Source organism: Nycticebus coucang, chromosome 11, assembly GCF_027406575.1.
Source record: "Nycticebus coucang isolate mNycCou1 chromosome 11, mNycCou1.pri, whole genome shotgun sequence".
NCBI lineage: Eukaryota > Metazoa > Chordata > Mammalia > Primates > Lorisidae > Nycticebus > Nycticebus coucang.
The window spans coordinates 126,316,187-126,330,529 of record NC_069790.1 but is presented as its reverse complement, the minus strand read 5'-3'; positions in this window follow the sequence as shown (position 1 = coordinate 126,330,529).

Genomic DNA, 14,343 nt, shown 5'->3' with positions numbered 1-14,343 from the left:
AAGAATTCACCATTCCAGATGGTGCTGAGAACATTCGTGATTCATAGGAAGGTCAAAATATCAACTTTTTTTTTTTTTTTTGGACATAAGGTCTTACTCCATTGCCTCGACTAGAGTGCAGTGGCGTTATTGTAGCTCACTACAACATCAAACACTGGAGCTCAACCGATCCCCCTGGGACTATAGATGTGTGCCACTACATCTAGTTTTTGAAAGAAATTTGTCTCAAATTCCTGGCCTCAGGTGATCCTCCTGCCTCAGCCTCCACAGTTGTTAGCCACCAGGCTGGCCAAAATATCAGCAGTAAGTTTGGAAGAAGTGGATTCCAACCCTCATGGCTGACTGTGAGGAGCTCCAGGCCTCAGTGGACGGAGGAACTGCAGATGTGGTGGAAACTGCAGGAGAACCAGGAACAGAAGTGGGGTCTGAAGATGGGCAGAACTGCTGCCGTCTCGTCATCAAACTTGAAAGGATGAGGACTTGCTTGTTACAGATGAGCAAAGAAAGTGGTTTCTTGAGATGGGAACTACTCCTGGGGAGGTGCTGTGAACGTTGGAAATGACAGTGAAGGATTCAGAATGTTCCATAAACTCAGTTGATAAAGCAGCAGCGGGGCTGGAGAGGGCTGACTCCAATTTTTTTTTTTTTTTGAGATAGAGCATTACTTAGTCGCCCTCAGTAGAGTGCCGTAGCATCTTAGCTCACAGCAAGCTTAAACTCTTGGGTTAAAGCGATTCTCTTGCCTCAGCCTCCCATGTAGCTGGGACTACAGGTGCCTGCAACAATTCCCAGCTATTTTTTAGAGATGGGGTCTAGCTCTTGCTGAGATTGGTCCCAAACTCATGCACTCAGGGCAATCCACCAGCCTCGGCCTCCCAAGTGCTGGGATTATAGGTATGAGCCACTGTGCCCAGCAGGCTGACTCTAATTTTGAAAGAAGTTCTGCTGTAAGATGGTAAAATGGTCTCACAGCATCACTCCCTACCGAAAATCTTTTGTGACAGGAAAAGCTAACTGATGCGACAAACTTCACTGTTTTCTTTTCTTTTTTCTTTTTTTTGAGACAGAGTCTCACTCAGTTGCCCTGGGGATGAGTGCCAGGGTGTCATAGCTCATAGCCACCTCAAACTCTTGGGCTCAAGTGATTGTCTTGCCTTAGCCTCCCGAGTAGCTGGGACCGAAGGCACCCACCGCAACATCCAGCTATTTTTAGAGAAGGGGTCTCACTTTTGCTCAGGCTGATCTTGAACCTGTGAGCTTAGGAGATCCATCTGCCTTGGCCTCCCAGAGTGCTGGGATTACAGGTGTGAGCCACTGTGCCCAGCCCTTCACTGTCGTCTTTTTTAAGAAACTGCCACAGCCATTGTAACCTTCAGCACCCATCACCCTGGTCAGTCAAGACTGTCGACACCCACCAGCAAAAATGATACAACTTGCTTAAGACTCAGATGGTCATTAGCATTTTTTTGGGCAAGAAAGCATTTTTTAATTAAAGCATGTTTATTTTTAATGCTATTACACATTTAATAAACTACGGTATATGCACTGGGAAACAAGAATATTTTTGCTATTGGCTTTATTTCCATATTTGCTTTGTGGCAGTGGTCTGGAAGCAAACTCACAACGTCTCCAGGCTACAACTGTACCACAGGACCCAGGGTACCTACCTCTCTAAACTGCAGCCTTTCCACCTACAAAATAGAGATAATGGTGTTTAACTCAGAAAGCCTGTTCATGTCTAGACACTGTTAAGCACTAAAGATACAATAGTGAAGAAAATAGAAATCTTCACACTGCAGCAATTGCAGTATAGCAGAAAGAGAATGATAGTAACTAACATAATAAACGAGTTATGCTGTACAAAAGGCACATAAATGTATGAGGTTGACTGTTATAAAGTAGGGCTGAAGAAGACACAGGAAGCGCTTAGCACTGCCCCTGCGATGTGGCAGACACAACAAACTGCACTGTGAACACCACCACTGTAGGACTCTGTGGGCAGAAAATGACAAATTGGATTATAGTTCAGCCTGCTTTAAGTGGGTTAGATGACTCACTAATTCTTAAAGGATCATGTATTTATTTAGAGATGGGGTCTTGCTATGTTGCCCAGGCTGCTCTTGAACTCCTGAGCACAAGCAATCTTACAGTCTCAGCCTCCAGAGTAGCTGGGACTACATGTACATGCCCCTGTGCCCATCCACAGTTTTCACATAAATTTCCTGCCAGGCCAGGCAGGTGGCTGTAATCCTAGTACTCTGGCAGGCCGAGGTGGGTAGATTGCTTGAGTTCATGAGTTTGAGACCAGCCTGAGCCAGAGCAAGACCCTGTGTCTAAAAAAATAGCTGAGTGTTGTGGCAGGTGCCGGTAGTCCCAGCTACTCGGGAGGCTGAGGCAAACAGATCACTTAAACCCATGAGTTTGAGGTTGCTGTGAGCTGTGATGCCATGGCACTCAACCTAGGATGACAAAGTGAGACTCAGTCTCAAAATAAATTAAAATAAAATTTTCTGCCAATTCTAGAGGGTCAGGAAGAGGAAATGCCTGAGCGAATGTCCAAACCCAGGGACAAATTCTCAAGAAGAGGAGGCTGCCCAGGGTCCTGTCCACCCTGCAGAGCGGCGCCAGCTGACCTCTTCCCCACACTTGCACTGGCGGTGCTGGTCTTGTCGCCTTTCCTGGGCCCATCCATTCTTCCAGGAGGGATGCAAGCTTGCCCCAGGCATGGAGCTGTGTCCAGAGCATAGCAGCCTGTGTGCCGGCAGCTTCTTTGGCCGCTGTGATCTCTCAAGCCTTTCTGCACACTGAGGATGATGGCCTGGCTCACAGCAGGTGGTTAGGACCTGCAGTGCCAGGCTCCACACACTCATATGCTTGTTCCTTGACTAATTACATGGACAAGTGCATAAACTAGCCGACACTTGCCCCACTCCACATAGTAAATCGCCCTCAGGCATATAGAAGTCTCTGCCCCAGAAAAAAAAAAAAAAAGAAGTCTCTGCCTGAGATGGGGTCTTGTTATGTTGCCCAGGCTGCCCTTGAACCCAAGAGGACCTTGGAGGGGAGGAAGTAGACCACAAGAGGCTCAGGCTGAGTCTGGGAACAAGATGTGGGGTGGGGGGTGGGGTGGGGTGAGTCTTCCTAAAGAGTCTTTGGGACTCACAGGAATCCAAGAATTGGGCCCAGGAGGCAAAAATGTTTGAGTGAAAATCCTGACTCTCTTGCCTATCAACTGAGTGGCATTGGGCCAGTGGCTCCATCTCCTAGGGCCTCCTGTTCCACTTTTCAGGCACAGAGCCTGTCTCTGCAGTCTCGGCCCTCACTGGGGGCTCCTTGTCTCTGTTCTCTGCCCTCCGTGACCCTGTCGGAGGCACATGGGGTGGGTCTGCACCTGTGCCCTCAACTGGTGCTCCTGACTGCCCACCCAAGACAGCTGCAGTCAGTCAGCCTCGCACCCTCCCTGTGTCAGCTCCCTCCCTCTCTGCCTTCTTGCCTTGCCAGCGGGACATTCACAAAGGTGGCACACCCTCAGCCTGAAAAACACTTGCACTTTGCGGCCACTCCTGGAGAAGCAGCGAGGCCTAGAGACACCAGCAGCCAACAGCCGCTGTGAGCCCCTTGGGGTCCCCAAATTCCCAGCCCACGGGAAGGTGAGCTGAGCAAGGTACCTGCGTTGGGGTTGGCTGGTCGCCGGGAGGAGCCGCTAGGTACAGTGAGCACCCAGCTGGCACAGCTTGGGTCTCCTGCCAAGTCCTCACAAACTCATCAGTGAGCCCCAACCTGCAGACTGTGCCCTGGGCTGCTGCCTTACTGACCGAAGTGGTATTTATTGAGTAGCTCTTGCACCAGACCCCGTACCGAGCACCCACAGAAAGTGTGGGTGGGACAGCTCGCTTTGTGTCCAGGGGCAGGCAGAGTTCCCCAGAGGGTGGCAGGAACAGGCACTGAGCCACCCTCCCAGCCAGTCATGCCATCCCACACTCAGACTGCAGGATGTCCCATCTACACAGGCCTATTCACTGCCTGAATGCCAGAACCACTTCAGATGCTATAATAAGACAGGCTCAGATGACAGGAAGGCCAATGTGACAATGGTCACACAAGCAGACGTCCACTCCCTGTGCTGTCGACCAGGCCATCTGTGGGGCTCAGGCCCTTTATCTTGTGGCTCAACTTCAACACAAGACTTTCCCACCTGGTCCAAGATGACAACCGGGTCCCCTGTCCCAGGCGGCACAGACATCAGGCAGTGTGTGTGCTTCCTCCCGTGGGTCGGGAGTGGCCCTTTCACATTTGTTGCAGGTTTCACAGGACACTGGGGCTGAGCCTTCATGTTCGGCAGCCTGTGGGCCAGGCTGGGGCGGGGAGCATGTTTCTATCTGGAGGAAGTGGGCACAACTCACACACGCCACCATGGGGATCCATTCTCTTGCTTCTTATTGTGGAAAGGATACTCGACGTAATAGTTCTCATTTTCACCATCACTGTCTATTCCTCCAGTCTTCCGATCTTCCCAGCATAAATTCTGTATCCACGAAGCAGTAACGTCCTGTCCTCCCACAAAGCCCCTGGGGGTCTCTGTTCTACTTTCTCTCTGTGGGGTCTGCCAGCTCCAGGCACGCTCCACTCTGGACTTCCCACAGCATCCACCATAGACACGGCACTGGGGAAAGGGCCCAGTTAGTTGATATGGATCTTCCTGCTGTGGAAGGTGGTCTCCCCTCTGCAGAGCGCCCTGACAGCCACACAAGCACTTGAGCTGAAGGCTCAGGAGTGCTCCTTCCCTTCCGTCCCCCCACCCAGGCCATCTGCAATGCCGAGTCACCCACAAGACACAGGTACTTGGCCCTTTCCTCTGGCTGCCCCCACACCCCCCCAGTGGTTCCCTGGCAGGCAGCCCTTGTTCTCATGGCCAGACCTACATGGTCCCATGGCAGAGTTGCCATGGCCTTATGAGATTCTTGCACTCTAGATTTAACTCAGTTATGTGACTGGCTCCCTGGGACGTCCCTGGAGGAGCCTGAAGGGGCTGGCACAGGCAGGAGGGGAGTGTTGACAGTCATTTGCCCACCAGAGGCTTTTTGTAGAATAGCCGGTGCAGCAACACACAAGTCAGCCCTCTGCTAGATTTAAAAGCAGAAGCAGAGGCCAATTTTGGCTCACTCAGAAGCCCTTCCCTTTGTCTCCACAGGTAAAGACAGCATGAGCGCCTCCCACGGTGCAGGCTTCTTCCACAAGGCCCCAGGGGAGCCTCCCTGGCCCATCTCTGGGTGCAGGTGGGCTGCCTGCACCCTGCAATCCCGCTGGGTGCTCCCAGCTGTGGCCCTCCCACACCTCTCCCAGGCCTTGCCCTTGAGGTTTCAGAGGCCAACTCCCTTCTATCTTCCTAAAACAAAGTAATTTGCTTTTAATGACCGCCAGTGTTTTCTTTCCCAGTTCTATCTGAGCAGATAATGTGTCTGAGCCCTTCCCAGCAGGGTTAAACCACTGTGACCTTCATAATCAGAGAACAGAAATAAATTATATTTACTCATAAATGTTACTATGTCGCCAGTGCCCAGCTGCCTGCTAATCACAGATGGTGTGATAATATTTTGCTTTTATCAGGCCTCTCACCCGCAGGTAACAAAGTGCCTTATTATCCCATTAGGCAGGCACCGGCCTCAGCGGCGACACCAAGGGCATGCTGGGCTGCTGGCCCTGGGGAGCTCCCACACGAGGTCCATCCCTCGGTCCCACTGGGTGATGCGAGGACTTGCTCCCCTAGGGTGTCCCTGAGGCCTCAAGAACTGGGTGACATGAATTTGGGGTCAAAAGTGGGCAAGAGAGGCACATCTGTCAGCAGCTCCCGTGGGCCTGGCTGGACCTGGGGGCCTCCCTGACTCCTGACTGAGTCTGTAGAGCGGCAGTGGCGGGAGCTCCTTGCCCAGCCCAGCTCCCTCCTTCCCTGTCTGATCTTCCATGGGCTTGGAGGTTATTTGCTGGCTGCCTTGCCTTGAGACTGCTCAGCACTGGTTTCTGCTTCTTCACAGGACTCACCAGTGCTCAGCCACCAAGCAAGCAGGTGCTGTCCAGGGTGGGGCCCAGGGAGGCAGCACAGGTCCCAGCAGGCTCGAGGCTGCTGGGGTGGCAGTAACACAGATTCGTCCACCTCTGAGGGGCCTGGGGAGAGGAAGCCCTGAGGAGTGACAGCTGGTAAAGTCACATTCCACCACCTCTTGATACTCATTCATAGAGCTGTCTTAGGTGTCACCTTAGGTGTCTGGTGAGCCAGACACCTGTCTTTGGTTCTGTGATGAGCTCTCCATGGAGGGCGTTGCAGAACAGCCTGTGAAGGCGGAGCTGCCTCACAGCCTTGCCCAGGCCTGGACGCTGAGGCACCGTTTTGAGGCCACAAAACTGTCAGTCTTTATTTGTCAGTGCTATTGCTACAGTTGCTGAAGTCAAAAGCAAGACTGTCGACTCTGTTAAGTCTGATTCAGAAAACAGAGGGGGCTGGTGGTGGCTCACACCTGTAATCTCAGCACTCTGGGAGGCAGAGGCGGGTGGACTGCTTGAGCTCAGGAGTTGGAGACCAGTCTGAGCAAGAGCAAGACCCTGTTTCTACTAAAAATAGAAAACTTAGCCAAGTGGTATGGTGGGTGCCTATCATCCAGGTACTTGGGAGGCTGAGGCAAAAAGATCTCTTTAACCCAGAAGCTAAGTCTGCAGAGTTGCGATGAGGCCACTGCACTCCAGCCTGGATGACACAGTGAGACCCTATTTCAAAACAACAAAGAAAACAGAGGTGCTTTAACACTGAAAAGGACAAGAGCCAGCAAAGTACCCAATTGGAAAGTATTTCCTTTACTAATCAGAAGTTTGAGGATAAAATAAATCTTAAATAATTACACTGTGTTTTTGACAAGTTAAATAAGAGTGGTTTACGCCCAGCACATGTGAACTCACTCTTCCAAAAGCAGTCGCACTGGGCACATGCCTACTGGATGTCTGAGTTTGTTTTGCTTTGTTTTTACATCTTGGTCTGATAATTGTGCCTTTTGGCACATCTTTCTAGGAAATCAGAGATTTGGCCAAGACCAGGCAAAATGAGGTAATAACAACACCAGCAACAGTCCCAGCCCTGTGTTTGCTGGTGTTGGATGCCAGGTGCTGGTCACCCAGCCCTGAGCTCTGAGATGCTGGGAGCCAGGCCGGCCCTCAGCACTCTGGGGCTAATCTTGTGCTTCTGCAAGTCTTGCTTTAGTTTTAATAAAGATGATTTCCCTGGAGGCAAGAATGTCCTGGATTATCCATCAGATTTTAAGAATTATAAAATAGGCTTGGCACCTGTAGCTCAGCGGCTAGGGCGCCGGCCATGTACACTGGAGCTGGCGAGTTTGAATCCAGCCTGGGCTGCCAAACAACAATGACAACTACAACCAAAAAAAAAAATAGCCGGGGGTTGTGGCAGGCACGTATAGTCCCAGCTACTTAGGAGGCTGAAGCAAGAGAATCGCTTAAGCCCAAGAGTTGGAGGTTGCTGTGAGCTGGCACTCTACCCAGGGCAACAGCTTGAGACTCTGTCTCAAAAAAAAAGAATTATAAAATAGCTACTAATGAGACCCTTGCAGTGTGTTCACGGCATATAGAGCTGTTTAGAGACCCTCCTGTTCGCGCTGTAGTGAGAGGAGACAGGTTCTGCTCTGGAACCATGAACAGGCACATCCTTTGCTAGACAAGAACAGAACTGGTGCTAGGTCCTTTGAAGGATATAGAACTCATATGTCATAAAATTATAGGCTCTGAGAGTGAGAAGTGCCCTTATTCTTGATGATGTTAGTTGTGAGCAAACTGATGAAAAACAGAGGAAGAGAAATACTGAGGACAGAGACAGACACTGTGCCATGGCAGACATTCTCCCTGGCAAGGCTCTGGTGTCATTGGTGTGGTCAGGGAGCTGCTGCACTGTGATATCTGCTCCCCATCTGTCCACAGAGATTTTCCCAGAGATCTCACTGAATGCCTGTACAGAGGGTGACTAGCCAGTCTCCGTTTCTAGAGATTTCCCAGTTGGAGCACTTGAAGTCCTGCATCCCAAGAGTTCCCCTCAGTCCTGGATAAATAGGACAGTGGTCACTTTGCCTGTGCTCTCCGTCAACAGCATGAAAGGTCAGAGTGGAGAAGAGGCTGTTGTTCAGTCCGAGACAAGGGAAATGGCAAATTGGCTGCCACACTCCTGGGGCAGCCCCGCCCCCGCCCTACTGAGCCCACCCTCCGTGGTGCTGAGCTCTGGAGGGTCACAATCCAGAGAACCACTTCCTCGAGTCCACCCAAACCAGTCTGCTGCATGACTACTCCTTGGGCTGCAGTGGGGCAGAGTTTGATCTCTGCTGGGAAAAAGGGAAGAGAGTATAGGAAGACCTGTTTTTATTTTTATTTTTTTGAGGCAGAGTCTCACTTTGTTCCCCAGGCTAGAGTGCTATGGCCTCAGCCTAGCGCACAGCAACCTCAAACTCCTGGGCTCAAGTGATCCTCCTGCTTCAGCCTCCCCAGTAGCTGGGACCACAGGTGCCACAATACCTGCTAGTTTTTCTATTTTTAATAGAGACGGGGTCTTGTTCTTGCTCAGATGGGTCTCCAACTTCTGAGCTCAAGGGATCCACATACCTCAGCCTCTGCGAGTGCTGGGATTACAGATGGGAGCCATGGCACCAGGCCGGGAAGACTCATTTTTAAGGAGGAATGCAGCTAATACTGCAGAGTGACAATTAGAAGAAGACTGGGAACAGTCACGTGGTTGATGGGGCACATCCTTCCTCCTAGGGGGTCCAGCCTGATATTCAGGGTAAGTGTCAGGGCATCTGTACTTTCAAATGATTCCATCAAAACGTGAGCCTGTAGAAATGTGTGAGCATACAGATGTATACACACACAAACTTAAAAAAGAGAGAAAAAGCCAATGTGGCAAAATGTTAATAATTAGCAAACTGAAAAAAATGAAAATAATCTGTCGCATGAGGGTATCTTTGGAAATACTCCCAACAAAGTAAAACAAAATGAACAGTCCATTCCCACGTTTTTTCCACTGAGAACACTTTAACAACTGGCCAGAACCATTGCCACGGTCCTGAGGGGCCAGCTATGTGGCTCTGGCTGGAGGACTCATCAGCGCCTCTGGGAGTGTGGGCTGCAGGAGGCTGGTCCCCAGGGCAGGAGTGAAGGAGACAGACCCTTTGGTGGCAGCCACCCCATACTGAGGAGAGTGGGAAAATGTGGGCGATACCCCAGGGAGGGAGGCCAGGGCCACACACCCTCAACTGGACACCTCAAGGTCAGCACCACTAGGCTCCAGAGGAAGAGCCACCTCATCTGTGGGACACACACAAGGCCTTGTTTTCTGAAACACACACACAGCCCTGGCATTCTGAGATTGACTGTGCATCTTCAGAACGTTTTAAACTAACCCTGAGTTTTCCTTTCATCATCTTATCATGCAAACACCATTTTTCATCATTATCCAGCTCAGCTCAAGATAAATGGCACCTTGCTGCGAACTCTGCCTCTGAGCAGCCCAGTCCCCACCAGCTCGATCAGTGGAGCCCATGACACAAAGGCAAGGCTGAGGGACACTGCCCCGCCCCCCGGCCAGTGTCACTGTCTCAGGCCTGTGATACAGTCTGGGTGCACCTGAGCGTCCACATGGATTCCCCCGAACATTCGGGCCCGCACCACATGTAATCCCCACGTGTAATCCCTATATAAAGCTGACGCCCCTGTTCCAAAAGCACGACCCTAGGTGGATTCAGGTTGAGTCCAGGGCCTGCTTCCCCTTGCGCCACAGCCCCCCTCCCTCCCCACCCTCTTCCTCCTGAGGCCTTGCTCCCTGGAAGGGCCTCCAGCCCCACCTCAGCCCCCTCATTTAAAGACATTGCAATTCAGTGAGTAGCCCTTGGAACCTCTGTCCCCACACCTGCCACCTTGGCCTGGAGGCTGCCCTGCCAGCTTGGGAGGCTGGAAGGGCTGAGGCACTGGCCAGCCACAGGTTCCCGCTGGCTGGCCCAGCTACCACTCATTGTGCAGTAGTTTTAACACAACTTGGATCGTTCAGTCCCATGACATAATCCTTTGAGGGTTTCCTGCTATTGACAGAGAACTGTCTCTCTTGCTCCTTTGGTAGGGCGAGGAGCCCCTCAGAGTCAGGCCTCAAGTCCATCTCCCCCAGCTGGGACACAGTCCTCTCTGCCTCCAGGGCCCTTGTGTCTGCAGCCTCCATGGCTCCTCCTAAAGAGCCAGTCCCAGCATCAGTCCCTGGGTCATCTCCTCTGGACATCTTCCCCTGTCCCTCCCAAGCCTGTCAGGCTACTCTGCCAACCTTTGGCGGTTTACCCCAAGGGGGCGCTTCACCCCAGGTGCTTCCCAGCTCCCGTCTGCGCCTTCGTCCAGGACTGCACTCCATGGGCGGTGTGAGCGGCTCCCATCCTCATCTGGGTCCTCCTTCACAGAGGCCTGGGCTGCTGTGACTCAGAGACACCACAGCCCCAGACACATCCCTGTGCAGCCTGTTTTATAGTTGTCTGAGACTCAAGAGAAGGACGGAGTCATTGGATCCACACACAGACCCCATTCAATGTACTCATCCCAACAGGCCTGGGCAATACGGATGGGAAGACTGAGCGAGGATGAAGCAAAGTCACTTCAGCACCTCCCAGGAGCCGGGGTACTATGCAGGTGACATGTGCCCCTCGCAGCTGGTGTCCTGTGAGCCCCCAGCACTCAGAGCAGCAGCAGAGTCTCTCCCCAGGGCTGAGCTGGTCCCACCTCTGGTGGTCCTGAGCCACCTGCATGATCATCTGCGGGAAGTACCAGCCCCCAGGCAGGACCCCAGCCCCTCTACCTTTCTCGCAAGCCAGAGGTGGTCCAGGACCTGCCACAAAGCAACTCTGCAAGCCCATAGCCCTAATGCCAGGTGGGGAGACAGCACACACGTGGCTCACCTTGCAGACGTGCCCGGCGCATGTCTCCCTCACAGCCTCAGCATACAGTCCACAGCGGTCCTGATCCCAGCAGAGGCAGGAGGCCAGGAGAGCGGGATGAGGCCCCCCGCAGACACGTCCACTGCCTCCACGCCAGGGACCTGCCACTGCACACCTTTACTCACAAGCTGCCACTGATGGACGTGTCCTGCGTCTAGCACCTTCTCTTCCCCTCCAGCCTGTGGCTCCTGTCTCTGCCCTGCCATGTGGCCATTTCCTACACTCCATCTAGACATAGCGTGGGACTAACTCTAGGATATCCCAGTCCTCTGGATGCCACTGCTGGACAGAGCTCCTGGGCTACACCCAAGTGGCAGCTGTTAACTGGGGCTGTGACCTGGGAGTGGCTGCTTCCATGAGGGCAGTGAGGCTCCCTGGGAGCAGACAGTGTCTTGGTAGGGACTTGTACAGCAGGGAACATCGGGAAACAGAAGTATGCCAGCCTGGCTCGGTGCCTGTAGCTCAGTGAGTAGGGCACTGGCCACATACACCGAAGGTGATGGGTTCGAGCCTGGCCTGGGCCTGCTAAACAACAATGACAACTGCAACCAAAAAATAGCTGGGTGCTGTGAAGGGCGCCTGCAGTTCCAGCTACTCAGGAGGCTGAGGTAAGAGAATCACTTAAGCCCAAGAGTTTGAGGTTGCTGTGAGCTGTGATACCCCAGCACTCTACGGAGGGAGACATAGTGAGAAAAAAAAAGAGAAGTATGCCAGCCTGATTGTTCGTGTGACCCCTTATAATAAAGACCAAGAAAACACTGTGCATGAACACCAGCAATAATATTAATAAGAATTATATGACATATAAGTCTATATAAGTACATTAGATATAACAAGATAGCCAGTACATTAATAATCACTGTTACTGGGTGATAACTGCACCTGTGGCTCAGTGGGTAGGGCGCCGGCCCCATATAGTGAGGGTGGCAGGTTTGAACACGGCCCTGGCCAAACTGCAACAAAAAAATAGCCAGGCGTTGTGGTGGGCACCTGTAGTCCCAGCTACTCCGGGGGCTGAGGCAAAAGAATAGCCTAAGCCCAAGAGCTGGAGGTTGCTGTGAGCTGTGTCGCCACCGCACTCTACTGAGGGTGATAAAGTGAGACTCTGTTTCTAAAAAAAAAAAAAAAAAAATCACTGTTATTTTCCAGGACTGCAGTTTCCAGAGCATTTTCACCTCACTCGATCTCAGTGAAACCCTTTGAATGGACACAGTGGCAGACAGCTGTGCAGGCTGCTGAGCAGGCCCCCAGTACAGCCTCACCATTAGTTAGCAGCACCTGACACACAGCACCTCCGGCTGTTACTTCTTGTGTAATTAAAGCCATAAAAATCCAGGCAGCCACTTCCATTGGTCATAAACCACACTTCTCAAAGCTGTGACTAAACAGGAGACCCCTGTCTGGTTTACTGTTAACCAGGAGTATTTCGAGTTTAAAAAGTTAGTTGTTCCTGAATTGTGTCAGAAGCAGCAAAATTTTCACAAGCAGTCCACAGTAAAACACAAATAAAAGAGAATGTCACAAATAATTTACAATTTATAAATCAAAAGGATGGAGGGAGGACCCAAAATGGAATGCAAGAGAAACAAATGAGCTATCTGTGCTTCAGAGGAAGAGAGACGCAGACGACTCGGGCGCTTTGAGCAGGCCCGGCCGTCAGCATCTCCTCGGCGCCAGCACTGCCTACGAGCATGATGACAAGTTACATCTTTTACTAATCACACGTGTTTTTCACAGTTGCATAGCTATTCTAAAACTCCTTCATGTGTGTTATGGGACTGAGCAAACACTTGAGTTTGTCATGATGAGAGGCGAGCTCCTCAGCGCTGGGAGCAGGAGGGGCCAGCTACAGCCTCTGAGTCAGTGGGATTCAGGGTTAGCAGTGCGATCTCAGCTTATATTTATTTATTTATTTCCAGGATAACAGAGATTTCATTTAGGAAGAACAAAGAGAAAGTTTAGAGCACTTTCAAAGAGTTGGAAGTAGGTCCCTCTCATGGAGGAGAAAAGGTGGGAGAGACAGAGATACAAGGGTTGGTGTGGGGTATAAATACTCTATTTGAAGTTGGCTGCAAATCTTACTCTGGCCTCTCTGCACCTCCAGGCGATATTGCCTTTTCTACTGGTCAGTGATGGTCTCTTTCTTTGGTCACTGGTTACCTAGGTGACTTCACATCCACATTCTGATGGGCCCTCCAGACTTCCCGGGTCAGCAGAACAGGTTTTCCTGCCTCCTCCCCAAGCCACTTTCTTAGTGCACCTTTTCATTGCCTCCTGAGGAGATAGGGTCCTGAAATCTTGAAGGTTAAAAGGGACAAGAACCACTCTTAGCTACTTCCTGTCAAAAAGGGCATCGGCCTACCTATCCAGGACCCTCCACAGGTTTCCTACCCTAAAGGGGTTTAGAAGGTCAGAAGTTTCTGGCCACTTGGTCAAAAGGCTCCATCAGTATTTGCTGGAATCTTGCATCACTGTCTTTAATATGGAACTGCTGGAGCCTGGAAGACACAAACTGGGATTTGACATGGGATCTGGGGAATGCAGGGTTCCTCTGTGGGCCTTTTTTCGGGGGTTTCTATGCCAGGAAAAAGGCTGAGGTTTTTCTTCCTGGGTATTGCAGCACCAGAAAAGATGTTGAGGGCCAGGGGTTCTGTTTCCCTGAACTCAGTGGACCTGGTTCAATTCATCAGCTGATCTAGGAAGTTCGACTGAGGCGCAGTGGTGACCAAAAGCAAAAGTGAATGAAACTGAAGATAAAAAAGTGGCACAGGCAGCGTGGTCAGAGAGCAAAAGGACTTGACCTTCACTGTAACAAAGATTTTATTCAGGAAGAACAAAGAGAAAGTTTACAGCACTTCCAAAGAGAGTTAGAAGTGGGTCCCTCAGGGCGGCGCCTGTGGCTCAGTTGGTAAGGCGCCGGCCCCATATACCGAGGGTGGCGGGTTCAAACCCAACCCTGGCTGAACTGCCACCAAAAAAAAAAATAGCTGGGCGTTGTGGCGGGCGCCTGTAGTCCCAGCTACTCGGGAGGCTGAGGCAAGAGAATCGCTTAAGCCCAGGAGTTGGAGGTTGCTGTGAGCTGTGTGAGGCCACGGCACTCTACCGAGGGCCATAAAGTGAGACTCTGTCTCTACAAAAAAAAAAAAAAAGAAGTGGGTCACTCTTATGGATGAGAAAAGATGAGAGACCTGAACTCAGTTTTCGTAATATAAAGATGCATACATGTGTGTGGATGTGGATGTGTGTGTGTGACATGTCGTCCTAGCTCTGAAGGGACCTAGAAGCAGTGCCACCCCAGAAACACCACCTCACCTAAAGTCTACTTCTT